Below are 7,367 nucleotides of genomic sequence, written 5' to 3' on the forward strand. Positions count from 1 at the left end.
TGCAACTATTGCAACAGTCTAACATGTGACCAATAAAATCATAACAGATGTACTCTATATCTCAGGGGTGGCTTTTTCTGATTTAGTCTACAGAAAGATTTCTCTTTGAATATTTTAGAAATAAGGTTGAAGTTAATAAACCCCGTGGTGCGAAATAGATTTCTGCACGTTTCAGAAATACAGCTAAGATTCAGGTACCATAAGAATGCTTTCCATTCTTTTATTTTTTATTACTTTTTTCACTTGATAATAAGTTCTATTATAAGTGCTAATCAGTTTAGTCTTGCATTTAACATTCACATATATCATTTGGCAGCATACACAATGCAGACTGAGACAAGGAAATTGTTCAGAAAGATTACAAGGAGTTAGCTATGTATGTTTTATTAGAATGTCTATGTTTTAAATCTAATTGATTGCAATTTTGTTAGTGTCACACAAAATGGCATACAGTTCTTAACATGAAACTGCAAAACAATGAATAACTGCACTTTTGCTGAATAATACATCTCTGTCAGCCCATTACCTAATATATTTCTAAGCAGGAATGTTGATTGCAGTATTTGACATTCAGAATCCCACTGTGTAATAATGAAAAAAGAAACTAGTCAACATGGCTTGTAAAAAGTTAATATTAGAAAGGTTACATTTTAACCAATAGTGGTAACTTCTCCTGTAACAACTTTTAAATTAAGAAAAACAGTAGCAATTATTACAATTATACAGAAAGCATAGTGACATATCTATGCAATCTAATTCCATTTATATCAGGTAAACAGAAGAGTCAAAACTTTTTAAACACTCTACAAATCATGATACTAAGGGAACTGCTGGGCTGTAAGTAACAAAAGGATAATATTGCACAAAAATGGCAAAAAGACTACATTCACCACTATGAACATGTATGAATGGAGTTAATCTTAATTTTATATAGCTCCTACTAACGTTACCTTTGATATTTATAAAAATGAGATAAATTAGCTACCTATAAATTAGCTACCTATATTTTTAACTGAACATTTTATTAGATCTGTTTTAGTTTCACTATGTAAACAGTGTGTATTCTCTTTTAATTCTTTTTTAGGACTCCTTGTTTAGATTGAAATATTTGTTTCTTATTTCCTTTGGCTAGCCAAAAATGGGGGAGGAACAGAACAATCCTACAGAAACACTATGAAGAAAATGCCATTCATTTCTAAAAACACACACCGCTTTCATAGATAGCATAACAAAAAACTTTTTTTCCATTTTTTGGCTTAGAAGAAAGGAAACAGGAATATTTGACAATTGTAATTTCCTAGGAAATTCATAAGACAATTACACTGGGCCTATTTTGTTGGAGATATGGAAGCTCTTTGGCTTAGCAGTTGTAATTTAACAACAACTAACTTTTTTTCTTTGAAGCCAGTACTTCATTCTTTTACTGTTAACTGAAATATGCCAGTAATATGTTATATCTGGACTGAATCAGGGTGAAGGTTAACAGGGAGGGCAGATATTGCTCCCACTGTAGTTTTACCATTGACTTCAATCGGAGAAGGATTGGGCCCCAAATCAGGGAAGCCCAACTGACATATTTGAAACCCACTATTTCTTTCATTGAAATCAATAGGAAATTCCTCCCTGATTTCAGTAAGAGCAATACCAGGCCATTAATAAACCAAATCCTTGGGCCCAGTCCTAAGTCCACTAAAGTCTATGGGGTTTTTCATTTATTTAAGCAATAATAGCACCAGGCTCTAAAAGTAACTGTTGGACTTAACTGATTTGGGTTGTGATCCTGTATCATGTTTGACCATATTAACTGGATAAATGTTCTAATCTGTTATACATTTAGTTTGCTAGTCTGAGTGTAAAGTGGTTTGTCTTATTTTTCTAATGTATTGTCTTCGGCAGATAAACAGGAGGGAGAGGAAACATTTAGGAACCCACAAAAAGGAAACAATAGTCATATTGATTAGGGAAAATAATCAGAATGTGGGCTTTTTATTTTACTTCAAAAAGATTGGATGTCCCATAGCATGACAAGCAAAAGAACTGACCACTGTTGCCATTGTTGTCATCACACACGTCATGCTAGCTCTGTACTGGCACGGTGCAATGTGAGCTGAGTGCCCTACTTTATGTAAGATGCTGAACGTCAGGTAAAACTGAAAGATGGATAGATAAATGCGGCTAGCTGGCTTTTTTTAGCGGATCAATGGCTACTGCCTAAACACGGAAGAGAAAGAGAAGAAGGCGAGGTGCTCCACGTGCGTGTAAACAAGTTTACTCAGAAAACGTAACCAGGAGGAAGTGCTAAGAAATACTGTTTTGTATAGAACCCTACAGCCTGTTTGTCAACAATAGGTGAATGTATTGCTTCCCCCTAACGCTGTGCAGGTGCAGGAGGAGCGCATGACTAAGAATGCAGGTTGCACTCAGGCTCCTACAGAGGCTGTTGCTCCTGCCGAGAGGGCTGAGGTAGCAGCAGCAACGAGCCGGTAGCTGGGCAGTACCACGTTACTGTGTGACAGGCACCAGTCTGAGCACCTCCTGGAGCAGCGATCTCCTGCCTCCCTGGCGAGAGCGCTGATTGGTGTTTCCCGGGAGACAGGATGGCTGATCTCCTGGATTCGTTGTGTTTTCTCCTCCCTCTAGCACAGGCTCTGCCCCTACAAGGGCAGCACGGTGGTTTCCCAGTCCCCTGCCTCGTCAGGTTTAGTCATGTCAAAGTTTGCTCCTCCACCCTCACCCCTCGTCTCTCACTCACTTGGGGGTTGCGGGGGGGGGGGGGGGGCTGAGGTTCTTTCCACCAAGGGTAATAGTTTATCACATACATTTTCTGGCTTGCAGGACTACGTCGTTTGCATTATTAATGACAACTATTAATTGTTGTTAGTGGTCATTATTAATTATTTTCTAAGAGGCATTATCTAGTGTCTGCCAGCCTCATAAAAATCTTATCAAAGCCCCCTCCTCCTATCAGATATCATATCGCAAAGTAATTGAGTTATTATTAATATTGATTTGTCATCATGTCAGTGTTCCGATTTGCATGTGGAAATCTCCTCCTGTGGTTGAAGTGAAAAGAACAAGGCATTTCCCCTCTGGCTGCTCGTTATCCAATTGCCAAAGGCTTGCCCCTTTCTTTTGGGAAGAGTAGGCTAGTCGTGGCGTTCTCCATCACTGCGTCTGAGGTACCCCACTGCAAAACCACAAATAACATGGCAAATCGTTTGCAAATAAGCGATTGACAGTCTTTAATGGCTCTGATTCACTTTTGGTGTGCGCTGTTAGGTGAAACTTTGCAGACACAGTTGCGTGTTACTGCTACGTTTAATTGGGGTTCATCGAGACTTCTCATAGAATCTCTCCTCCCCTCGACTCTTCTGCTCTCTCCCCCCCCCCCCCAGTCCGTTCTCATCTCTCCCTGGCATGGGATTTGGTGGGTAGTTCGAGCTCCCTGGTTGGTAGATACAGTATAACTTATCCTGAGATTGCTTCCCCCCCCCCTCTAGATCTTAAGTACTTACCAAAGCCAGTTAATAACATCATGCATGGACATTTAAACTTGTTGTAAGTTCCAGAGAGGATTAGAGAGAAAGCATGCTGTGCGCAGCTAATGATACCATCTTAACTCTTTAACTGGGAGCTAAATCCACCTCACTATGGCACACAAGCTGCCTTCCTCCTTGTCTGCATAGACGGAAGAAGATGAGGAGAAATAGCACCGTGCCACCTGTGCAGAGAGGGACAGGGATACTAATACCCCTGTTAAATTTGCGAGTGTAAATATTGCAATAACATTCAGATTCATGCTGCCTTCTTAGAATACACTCTTAACGACTTATATTGACTCCTCCGCGCCAAGGCAAAGCTGATTCTTGTTCCGTAGGTAAATACAGCAGCAGATGGGAGATATCATAGAATTCTGATTTAATGGCGTTTTGTAATAGATTGAGTAGGAAGGCTAATTTTCTGCATGCTAGATTGTTTTGGTTTAATTAACTGTGCGCAAGATTTGATACAATGGAAGTGACGCTGTTCTTTTCTGAATCGTTAACAGTAACCGTTTCTGTCATTGGATTTGCGCGGTAAGGGTAGGCCCAATTATACAGCGTGGTATGAACTTGAATTCCTGGCATACTAAAATAGACATGCTCAATATCATACAGAGAAAAAAAGTAGTGTTTTTAAAACGATTTATTGGTAGCTACCCTTGTGTAACATTAGCTATTTTTACACTGGTTACTGCCATTCTCTGAATTCGTTTGCAGTTTGTTATAGCCGTATTGATTCAAAGCAGAGATACTTTGATTCTCTGAATGTTCAAGACGGAGTTGCATTTGAAAGCATAAGATCTAGATTCGAGGTATGTGTGAAATAGTTTATAGTGAGATGCTTGGAGATGATGTAAAAATAGCGCGCCCGGGCAAACGCACATGAAGAATACAGAACTCAAACATTCATACGCAAAACTAATTATACATTGCACCCATGCACAGAGGATCTATGATTAAAATACGGATTTTATTCCAGGTCTTGAATAATTTGCGTGTGAGTATGGGGTGAGGAGTGTAGTTGGGGAAGTGACTACTAAAACCTGAGGTAAACGCCATTGGAAAGAAAGTGGACATCATAAGCTGAATGCATTAGTGTATCTTACGGACAGATCACGTACACATATATTTTAAGCGTAATATGGTAGGAATAGATGTCTATTTTCTATTTGTTTTCTATTTTGGAAATGATTAGCAAATTATGGCCCCGATGATCCTCCAAACCTTTCAGCACCGAGCAAAGTGGTAATATGTACAAACTCTTTAATGAGCAGGATCGCTGAGGCTATATGAGAGCAGCTGCTAAAGAAATTGCTCAAAGATAAAAGATTTCTGTGAGGAACATCTTCCTCTAATTTATATATAATTTTGAAAACAAAAATAGGAAATGGGACAAACACAAACATCACAACTACTAGGTTGAGGGAAACAGACAGTAATTTATCCTTGCTAGATGGTAAGAGGAAGTCTTGGGTCCTTCTCCATATGTCTATTAGCAAAACAAATGTGCCATGGTTTTGGTTCAGACCTGGTCACTAAAGTCAATGAAAGCTTTCCCAGTTGATTTGAATAGGACCAGGATTTGGACTTTTATAAGAGAAAGGGATACATGGGCTGATAAAGATCATTACATTGTTAAAGGAAATTGTGTGCACTGGAAAGCTGGATTTAATTAAATTTAAAAAAAATCAGACTTTTTTTGGAGGAAATGTATTTTCAGATAGGGTACGTTTACTCGGTTAATGTCAGTTTACTGAAAGGACTGTTAACATAAAATAACCTCCCCCCCTTTATAATATATAATGATATCTTTGGGAAACAAGAATTTGGGGCATTATAAAAAACTATTATCATGAGAGTAATATTAATGATTTAATGTAATAGGAATCTAATGCACAATAACTTTATATGAGAGAGCCAGAGCCAGTTAGACCTACACTGGAAAGCCTGTATAGAGAGGGTGGAGTGTACATATGTAATTTTTCCTTTACTTGTATAGTTCAGGAACCATTGTGACTATATCAGAAAATGTTAAATTAACACTATTTTGTACAAACTATAATCATTGTCCTGAGCCATCTTCCATTGCAGATGGCAGCTTCTATTGTACTACCTAAGATTTCACCATACTTGTATAGGAAGAGTATTGCCTGATAGTATCAGTATTGAAATGGAACTAGTACTAATTCTTGACAGATTTTTCTATAAGAAATTTGTGCTTCAAACCAGAACTTTTATAACCTTCTTTATGACTTTATAAAGATTTGATGGAGTCATACATTATATAGGCCGTGCTTTGTTGATTACCATAGATTTAGGAGGTACCAATATTTTACCTATAATCATAAATATATTGATAGGCAACATGAATATAAATGTTTATTCCCATCTAATTAAAGATACTGACAATATGTTGATTTACATATTAATTTACCTATAATCATAAATACATTTACCTATAATCATAAATATATTGATAGGCAACATGAATACAAATGTTTATTCCCATCCAATTAAAGATACTGACAATATGTTGATTTACATATTAAATCATAGATTATTGCATGAATACCATGCATAATAAGAAAATGTCTTATTTTATAATCATAAATGAGCCAAATTGAAACCATCAGTTGTTGGGTGGTTTAGGCATAAAGTGTATTTTTACCTTCAGGGCCTATAGTCAGTACCTGTTTGAAGGTGTTAAGTGAAATGCAGTTTACAAAACTTTCACGAAGGGGCAGAATACTGCAAATGTTGGATACTTTTCTAATAAATGTACTTGTAGCTTTGCAATTTACTTTAGCTACTAAGGAAATACATGTTATACGACTAGTAAAACAGAGTCAATTACCTCCATTGCCAAACTATGCATTGGCAAGAAGACAGGACTTCAATTTCTCTCATATACAGTCCTTTAACTTTCATGATCAATAGGATCATTTAAAAAAAATTAAGTAATTATTTAGACATTATTACTCTAATAAAACAAACGTTTCCATAGATTGTTGGGAAAATGAGACAGATTTTATAGTATTATATTTAACTTTAGTTCTATTCTAGTAAAAATAATATTTTATCTGATATAGGGATTTCCAATCTTATTTGATACTTAAAAGTTACATTCTGCATAGAATATAACTTAAAAGGAAAAAACAATTTTATACTTTTATCATTTTAAAATTATCAATCAAATTTAGCAAAGTTAGATATTACAACATCTTGCACATCACTACATTATTAAGTTAATCTAATGTTCAGACTTATTACCACATTCGGGTGTCTTTCTGATATCTCTTCAGTCCACTGGATTTTGAAGTGTGATTATGTAAATTTTTTACTGATAAATAAATTACTATAATTGTAGTTGAAATACTACTGAAATTCTTAAGACCATTGCATCTAAATAATATATTATGCATTGCTTAATTATTTATCAAGATTAATTCAAAATAACTGTAGGGTAAAGCATACATTTATTTTTAAATAGCCCTTTTTGCACCAGGTACAAAAATGTTCCAGATTTGGGGGGGAAGGGGAAACTGAGGTGAGGAAGTTTCTCTAATTAAATGCAAGACTCTTATTTGGCCTAATAATATTGTCACAATGATATCATTCTTACAGTGATCATAATACAAATCTGGTAATTCAAATAGAATTGTTATAAAGAATTGTGATTTCTGTTATCACTAATACAAGAAAAAGCACAATTAATATGGGGCATAAGAAGATATTCCATAATCAGTAACAAAACAGTATCTGTTTTAATTGTCACACAGGTATAGTGGAGTACTGGCAGGATTTCAGTGTCTGTGGTTTTAGTCA

Source organism: Pelodiscus sinensis, chromosome 6 (assembly GCF_052426305.1).
Source record: "Pelodiscus sinensis isolate ZL-2025 chromosome 6, ASM5242630v1, whole genome shotgun sequence".
NCBI classification, from domain to species: Eukaryota; Metazoa; Chordata; order Testudines; family Trionychidae; genus Pelodiscus; species Pelodiscus sinensis.